At 37.3% G+C, this 9,405-nt stretch overlaps 1 non-coding gene across 1 annotated transcript; it reads right to left on the bottom strand.

Moving 5' to 3' along the window:
• Positions 1–4,185: 4,185 nt before the first annotated feature.
• Positions 4,186–4,292, bottom strand: LOC122744801. Its single transcript, XR_006355145.1, has one exon. It is a non-coding gene; the product is annotated as a U6 spliceosomal RNA (small nuclear RNA).
• Between the last annotated feature and the right edge of the window lie 5,113 nt (positions 4,293–9,405).

Raw genomic sequence — 9,405 nt, 5'->3', positions numbered from 1 at the left:
AGGAAGAGAATAAGCACGTATATAGCCCCTATTATATGATAGGCACTATGCTTAGTGCTTTCCAGATAACATCTCATTCGATTCTCACAACAAATCCTGCAAAGATAGATGTTATTATCCCCATTTTCCAGTTGAGGAATGTGGGGCAACCAGAGGTTAAATGATTTGCCCAGAATCACACAGCTAGAAAATGTCTGAAGCCAGATTTGAATTCAAGTCTTCCTGACTCCACACCCAACATTATAGCCACTACCCCCTTAGCTGTCTCAGATAACTTATCTGAGCCTTACAACAATCCTGTTGATGAGAGTTGGTGTACTCATGAAATGAGAATATATAAAAAAGAAAAAAGAGAGGGTCCCTGACAGAGTCTTGGGGAGTATGTATCCATAGTAAATGAGCATGCTGTGAATGGTGATCCAGCAAGGAAGACTGAAAAAGGAGTCACACAGGTAGAAAAAACAACCACCAAGAGAGAGCATCACATAAAAAGAAAGAAAGAAACGAGACTAGCCTGGAGGAGTAGGTTGTTAATAGTTGTCAAATGCCTCAGGATTGTAGAGGATGAGGATTAAAAGATTTCTATTTGGTCATTAAAAACCATTACATTTATATTTCTAAATTATACATGATTAAGAGATAGCTGATAACCATGTAGATGATGGGGGTAATCCAAGACTGGATTTCAGTAAGACATGAACAGTTATAGAACAAGAGAGTGAGAGATCTGGGAGTAGAGGAAAGTGTAGAGTTGAGCCAATTCTTCTCCTCCCTGTCTTATTGCTCCTTAATTTCCTTTGTTAGATTTTCATCCACATCATACCCTCAAACTATGGGCATTTTCCCCGACCATTTGTCCTGGGTCCTCTTCTTCTCTCTTGATACTCTCTTTCTTAGTAACCTCATCAAGTCCCAGCAGTTGAGTTGCCATCTTTGTGCAGATGGCTTCCAGATGCAGGTCCTGTAACTCTTCTGAGCTTTTGCAACCTCAGTTTAGTGGATTTTTAAACTGGATGTTCCATGGGGTATTTCAAACTCAAAATGATGAAAACAGAACTAATTTTTACTCTCAAGCCCTCCACTCTTTTAAACTTCTCTATTGCTTTTGTTTGTTCTTTAAATATTTATCTTTTATTCATTTTTAACATTATTTTTTTCTTTCCTATCTCCTTCTTTCCCTTTCTCTGCCCACTTAAAAGGCAAGAAATATATCTATTATACATGTGAAATTATGCAAAAAAATATTTCCATAGCCCTAGCACAAAACAGAAGAAAAAATAAAGAAAATGACAAAACTATACTTCAATTTGCACCCAAGGTCAATCAGTTCTCTCTCTAGAGGTGAATAGCCCTTTTCATCATGAGTCCTTCAGAGTTATCTTGGATCATTGTCTTGATTGAGTAGCTAAGTTTTTCACAATTCATCATCATTACAATATTGCTGTTATTTTGTATAATGATCTCATTCTGCTCACTTCACTTTGTATCACTTCATATAGGTCTTCCCATTTTTTAAAAACCATCTCTTTGGTCATTTCTTAATGCAAAATTGTATTCCATTGCAATCATATGCCACAACCTGTTCAGCCATTTCCTCAATTAATAGGCATCCCTTTAATTTCCATTTTTTCACCACCACAGAAAGGGTATGCATAATTTTATAGCCCCTTGGGTATAGTTCTAAATTGTTCTATAGAATGGTTGGACCAGTTCACAATTCTACCAATAATTCATTAGTGTACCTATAGTCCCACATCCTTTCCAACATTTATCAGTTCTGATAGGTGTGAGGTGGTATGTCAGAGTTGTTTTAATTTGTATTTATCTAATTAATAAATGACTATAGGGGCAGCTAGGTGGTGCAGTGGATAGAGCACCCGCCCTGGATTCAGGAGGACCTGAGTTCAAATCCGACCTCAGACATTTAACACTTACTAACTGTTTGACCCTGGGCAAGTCACTTAACCCAGATTACCTCACACCAAAAAAAATGACTATAAATATCTTTGCTTTCTTCTTCTGAAAGCTACCTGTTCATATCCCTTGACAATTTGTCAACTGGGGAATGATTCTTTTCTTAAAATAAATTTGACTCAATTTTCTATATATTTGAGAAAAGATGCCTTTATCAGAGAAACTTACTGTAAAAATTTTTATACTTCTTCATTATCTATGGTACTTTTAAGCAAAACATAGTTTCTCTGATTATCTATTTTAATTAATTTAATTTTTGATTTTGCTTTGTAGGAGATCATGATTGTTACCCCTGCACTTTTTACTTTAGGTGAAGCATAATAGATTTTGCTCCATCTTTTAAACTGTTTTCTTTCTGTTTCAAATATGTCTCTTATAAACAACATGTTGTTGGATTCTGTTTTATAATCTATTTTCACTTTACTATTATCTTCTATATCACTTCTATTTTATGGGCGAGCTTATTCTATTCACATTGTGGTTACTATGTGTTTCCCTCTATCCTATTTTCTTCTGTTTGTCCTTCTCTCTTTTTATCCTGTTTTGCACTGACTACCTTAATCTTCCCTCTCTTTTATCATTTCTCTCTCTGTCTCTTGTGACTTTCATAACCTATTTCCATTTTGGGTAAAATAGATTTCTATAACCAACTGAGTGTATTTTTGTGTGCATATGAAAACATGCACACACATGCATTCTTCCGTCTTTGAACCAATTCCAATGAGAGTGAAGTTCAAGCATTGCCTAGCTCCTACATTTTCCTCTCCACTGTAAAAGCTCTTCCTTGCATGCCTCTTTTATGTGAAATAATTTCTCCTATTCTACCTTTCCCTTCCCTCTTCTTCCAGTGCCTCCATATTTCTCATCCCTTCATTGTTTTGAGATCATCCCAACATAATTGAACTTGCATCTATATCTTCTGTCCTTGTAGCCTGCTTCTAAATGCCCTAATAATAATATATTTCTTAGGGATCACATGTATCATCTTCCCATATAGGAATGTAAACTGTTTAACTTCATTGAATTCCTTTCTTTCATGTTTCTTTGAGATTTGTGTTTAAATGTCAAATTTTCTACTAAGCTCTAGTGTTTTCTGAGTGCTCAAAAACCCTCTGTTTCATTAAACATCTATTTTTTTTCCCTAAAGGATTATACTATTTTGTTGGGTAGGTTATTGGTTGTAATTCTAGCTCCTTTGCCTTATGGAGTAGCATATTGCAAGACCTCTGCTCCTTTAAGGAGGAAGCTTCTTAATCTTATATGACACTGCTTGTGGTTCTAGGGGTTTTTTTTTGTTTTTTTTTTAGTGAGGCAATTGGGGTTGAGTGACTTGCCCAGGGTCACACAACTAGTAAGTGTTAAGTGTCTGAGGCCAGATTTGAACTCAGGTCCTCCTGACTCCAGGGTCAGTGCTCTATCCACTGTGCTACCTAGCTGCCCCAGTTCTATGATATTTGAATTATTTATTTCTGACTGCTTGCAATATTTTTCCTTGACCTGGGATCTTTGGATTTTGGCTATAATATTCCTGGGAATTTTCATTTTTGGAATGTCTTTCAGGAAATGACCAATACATTCTTTCAATTTCTATTTTAACCTCTGATTCTAGGATATTGGGGCAGTTTTCCTTGATAATTTCTTGAAACATGATATCTAGGCTCTTTTTTGATGATGGCTTTCAGGTAGTCCAATAATAATAACAAAATTCTTGTTTTTGTTTTTGTTTTTGAGGGGCAATGAGGATTAAGTGACTTGCCCAGGGTCACATAGCTAGCAAGTGTCAAGTGTCTGAGGCCAGATCTGAACTCAGTTCCTCCTGAATCCAGGGCTGGTGCTTTATCAACTGTGCCACCTACCTGCCCATAGTCCAACAATTATTAAATTATCTCTCCTGGGGCTATTTTCCAGGTCAGTTGTTTTCCAAGAAGTTATTTCACATTTCCTTCTATGTTTTCATTATTTTGATTTTGTTTTATTGTTCCTTGGTGTCTTATGGTGTCATTAGCTTCCACTTGCCCCATTCTAATTCTTTTTTTTTTTTTTTTTTTTTGCGGGGCAATGGGGGTTAAGTGACTTGCCCAAGGTCACACAGCTAGTAAGTGTCAAGTGTCTGAGGCCGGATTTGAACTTAGGTACTCCTGAATCCAGGGCCGGTGCTTTATCCACTGCACCACCTAGCCGCCCCCCCCATTCTAATTCTTTTTTTTTTTTTTTAATATGGAACACTTCACGAATTTGCGTGCCATCCTTGCGCAGGGGCCATGCTAATCTTCTCTGTATCATTCCAATTTTAGTATATGTGCTGCTGAAGCGAGCACCCATTCTAATTCTTAAGGAATTATTCTCTTTAGTAAACTTTAGTACCACCTTTTCCATTTGGTCTATTTTGCTTTTTAGGAAGTTCTTCAGTGAATTTTTGTGCCTCCTTTAACATGAGTCCAATTCTGGTTTTTTAAAGTCTTATTTTTTTAAGTATTTTTTTGTGACTCTTCTACCAACCCGACAATTTTCTTTTCATCATTTTCTTGCATCACTCTTATTTCTTTTCCCATTTTTCTCTACCACTCTTATCTCTTTATTCAACTCTTCCAGGAATTCTTGTTGGACTTGTTCCCAATTAGCATTTTTGTTTGAGCTTTTTGTTGTAGGTGTTTTTACATTGCCATCTTCTTCTGAGTTTGTGTCTTAGACTTCCTAGTCACTTTAGAAGCTTCTTATTGCGTGGTTTTTTTTTCATTTTGAGGTACTGCAATTGTACTTTGATGTGGGCATTCCATGCAGTACCTCAAAAGAAATGTGAGATGTACAAATTTAGAGAAATCTACACCCAAAATATTCATATGGACTATTTGTGCCTAACCTGTGTTAGTGACTTCTGAGCTTGTATTGGTCTGATCAGCCACAGTTAGGCACACTGTACACTGACTCCAACATCATGATGGCATTTTGGTCCTCTTCTAGTATAAAATACAGCATCAAATGAACCTGCATGACTTTGAGCAAGTCTCACTTTCTTCACTAATAGAATGATGGGGTTGAAACAGATTATGTCAGCTCCAAATCTATGACTCTTTGGCTTTTTGATCTTGAGGTTACTATCATTTCTCTAGCTACCCAGGACCTCAATGTCATCCTGCTATCCCCATTCTATTAATCTGAACAACCAAATCATGCTGTTGCTATGTCCACAATATCTCTCTTTTATGAATCCTTCTTTCTTTTTTTGGGGGGGGGCAATGAGGGTTAACTTACTTGCCCAGGGTCACACAGCTAGTAAGTGTCAAGCGTCTGAGGCCGGATTTGAACTCAGGTCCTCCTGAATCCAGGGCCGGTGCTTTATCCACTGCACCACTTAGTTGTACCTGCTTATGAATCCTTATTTCTAGTCACACAGCTATCACCTTAGTCCAGGCCCTCATCACTTCTTCCCTAGATTATTTCAACAGCCTCCTAATTGTTCTCCCTGTTTTGAGTCTTTCCCTGCTGCAGAGTATCCTCCACACTAATGCCAGAGTGATTTTTCCATTAGTTCAGATCTAACTCCCTACTCAATAAACATCAGGGGCTTCCTATGTTCTTTATAATCAACTATAATCTTCTCCATTTAATTTTTAAAACTCTTCATAATCTGTTCCCAACCTATCTTTCTAGACTCTTCATACATTACTCCCTATCCTTCCCCCAGCAATCTAGCCAAATTGACCTTCTTTCTGTTCCTTACACATGATACTCCTCAACTACATGCCTTCACATTGATACTGTGCTTGTAATGCATTACATCCCTAGGTCTACCTGAAATAATTCCTTTCTTCCTTTAAAGCACAGATGAAGCACTACCTTCTATATGAATCCTTTCCTGATTCTGCCTGCCCACAGAAATACCCACAGAAAGATACTTTGTATCTTTCTCTTTATATTTATTCTATTATATATGAATATACATGAATATAGATTTATTATTGTCACTGTAATAACAGTCTTCTTGAGAAAAAGGATTGTTTCACTTTTTGCATTTAGATCCTCAGTGCCTAGCATATTGCCTGATGAATAAATAGGAGCTTAAGAAATGTATGTTGATGATGGAGAGTGTTTTCCACATCCAGAAAAAGGAATTGTGGGTTCTGAATGCCGATTGAACCATACTGTTTCTCCTTTTTTTGTTTTTACCTTTTTGAGATTTTCCCCCTTTCTGATTTTTCTTTCACAGCATGACTAATGCAGAAATATGTTTAATGTGATTGTACATATATAACCTATATCAGATTGCTTTCTGTCTTGGGGAGGGGGAGGGAGGAGAGGAAGAGATAGAAAAGTTTAGAACTAAAAATGTTATGAAAATAAATGTTGAAAGCTATCTTTATATATAACTGGAAAATAAGAAAATACTTTTATTATTAAAAACAGAAAAAATATATATGTTGATTGATTATACCTTGTTTGATCTTTTCCCCAAATGTCAGGTTTCCACAAAATAGTGATTTTTTGATGACCAAGGCTCTTGTGATGTCTTGGGATCATCATTATAAACATAAATTATAATCACAAAGTGTTTTGGAAATAGAATTACAGAAAATTTTATTCCTTGATTCCTAGTCCAATGGTCTTCTCTCAGCACTATTTTATATTTTGGTCTGATTAACTGCTTTAGGAGAATGAGCTGAATGAACACTGAACCTCACACATCCCAAGTGCAAGTTTTCTAATTCAAGCCCCTTATTGGGGCATATTTGCACAGCAATGGGGGTGTAATGAAAAGAACATTGGATTTAGATTAAATGACCATTGGATTGAGGTAGATGCACAAAATAGCATTGATGGTTTGATAGTCACTTGGAAGGAGGTCTCTAGTGAAAAACCCCAAAGAGGCTTATACCTTTGCTACTTGACAGTGTGGAAATTTATTTTGATTTGGGGACCCTACCTTTGGGCTGAGATTAGAAAGCCTTAGGCCCTCAGGGTCTCTTCTGTGTGGGAGGGGCTGGTGCCCCTCCTCCTCAGCTTCAGCTGAGCCAAAAAGCCCCGTGGGCTGTACAAGACACCAGGTTAGACAGCTGGGGGGAAAAAGCGCCCCCCCCACCTCCCTCTGACCTGAGTGGAGGTATCTGAGAGATGCTGGGCTCTGGCGTAGACTGTGCTGAGGCACGTGAAGCTGGAGCGCACCCCCCCCACCAGCCGCAGCCTTGGCTAGTGGATTAACTTGGTCTGTGGGGGCACAGGAAGCCCCGAGATTTGAGTGGAGAGAAGAAAAGGTATATATAGACCTAGGGGTTAGACTCAGGAGGAGGACGAGAGACGGATGAGAGAAGCTGAGATTAGAGGGGTTCGGGCGGACTAGATAGAGAGACTAGGAGGTGGAGAAGAGGTCAAAAGGCGGCTGACGAGAAGGCAAAGGGGGGACGAGATGAACAGTAATGCAGGACTAGGAGCAAGGAGGAAAGGCCTGTGGACAAGATTAAGAAAGGCGGACAAGATTAGAGGGGTGGCAAAGGCGGCAGAGGACAGACTGACGGAGCAGACAGACAGAAGGTCGGAGAGAGAGAAACACAGGGGTTCAGCGGTGGCAGTAAGAAGAGGAAAGTTAGAAGCAGGGGGATTTACAAAGTGAAAGGGTACAGGTGGAGTTAGTGAAAGTAGCTGAGCAAGTGAGAATACCCTGAGGTGAGAGGTGGCTAAGGCCCTTATTGTATTCAAGAAGTTCCAAAGAGACACAGTGGAAAGAGAAGTGCCGCAACACAGGTTGTACATTTTATTTCCCTGTATTCTTAATTTTAAATAGTATCTCATAAATAAACTCTGCTTTGATTATTTAGTTAAAAGTCTTAATATTTTGCTTATCAATTTGGGAGTGGAGCAGTGTGGTGAAATTTTATAAACGGCTCATGCTAAGTTAATAGCAGTCAGATAGCCAGCTAGTCAACAGTCACAAGCCCCAGATTAGTACCCCCAATCAAATTAGTCCCCACAAATTAGGCTAGTCAATCCAAAAATATTCCACATTTGGATGGTGACCAGCAGAGGACTTATGGCCCAATTATAATTTTCCTAAGCTTATCATTTTTTCATATAATCATATTTTTTCACAAGTCCAAAATTATATAAATTTTTCCAGATTAGATATACTTATTGATAATTAATTTTGTGTACAACAGTAGAAAACAAAACAAAAAACAACAAAAAAACTACATCTTTGATAAAGACATAGATAGAATCTGTATCAAATTTGTAGAAAATACCAAGCTGTGAGATCTGGATGAGGGAGTAAATTTCAGGCTTTTGCTGGAGGGGAGGGGTTGAGGGAGGAAGGGCAATAGAAAAAGAGGAATACAGGATTTTACTGTTTGTGAAACATCAGATCAACAAAATAACAGAAAAACATTAAGGACAAAAGGTGACAGATTTAATTTTGAATGATTAATTAGACGGTATATGACACTGACTTTGAATAGAGAAGAGGAAATTAATTAGGAGGGGGTGGGTATTATAGGAAGGAGATGATCATAATTCTGATTTCCCCTCAGAGTTCAGATTATATAAACATTTTGACCTTTGACCTGCCTTCAGTCTGCCTTGATTTCACTAACTATAAAATTGGATAAAAACATACTTTCACTTGTAACAATCAGGCTTTTTATAAGACTGAATGAGATGAGGCAGGCAACATTTAGAACACCTAGTGGGGAAAGGCCTTTTAGAAATAGCAAAAGGATCTTAAAGAAATCCAAAATTCTGTTAATGATAATTCTTTAAAAATCACATGAAGAGGAGAACATATGACTTAAATGAGACTGTGGCTTAATAATTTTGTGACTGGCAAGAAAACTAAAGCAAATATGGATTCATATTAATATCATTATGAAATGGAATTTTGACACATGGAGAATAGATCATCATAGTTAAATGTCAGTGTAGAAAACAATAACAGCATTATTTTTCAAATAAGTTCAATTCAACCAATATCTCTTAAGCCCACAATGTCTAAGGCATTGTGCTAGGTGCAAAGGGTAGAAAGAGAAATAAATAGCACCTGTCCTCAAATTTCTTACATTCTACTAGGAGAATACAATATAAACAGAGACAAATACAAAGCATAATAAAAATAATTTCAAGATGTAGTGAGACTTAAAAACTGGGGAAAGTTCATTCATCATTTTAAGTAAATGCTTTCTGAAGGATTTCAAATGTGTGAAAGAAAATAGGGTTATTTATCAAAATCAATGTCTTGAACCTAGGGAATATTTTGGTTGAAGGTCATAAACTGATAAAGAGTACCATGTCTTAATCACATCGATGATATTGTTGTTGGTGGTTGTGGTGATAGAGATGAAGACAATGACAGAAATTGTAAAGTGTTTTATATAGATAGCTTATTTGATCCTAAAGGGAAAGTGTAATAGGATTATTTCCATTTTACATATGAGAAAAGAAAGACTC

This window comes from Dromiciops gliroides, chromosome 2 (assembly GCF_019393635.1).
Source record: "Dromiciops gliroides isolate mDroGli1 chromosome 2, mDroGli1.pri, whole genome shotgun sequence".
Taxonomy (NCBI): Eukaryota; Metazoa; Chordata; class Mammalia; order Microbiotheria; family Microbiotheriidae; genus Dromiciops; species Dromiciops gliroides.
Note: the sequence above shows the minus strand (reverse complement) of the source record. Positions and strands in the feature narration are given on the sequence as shown.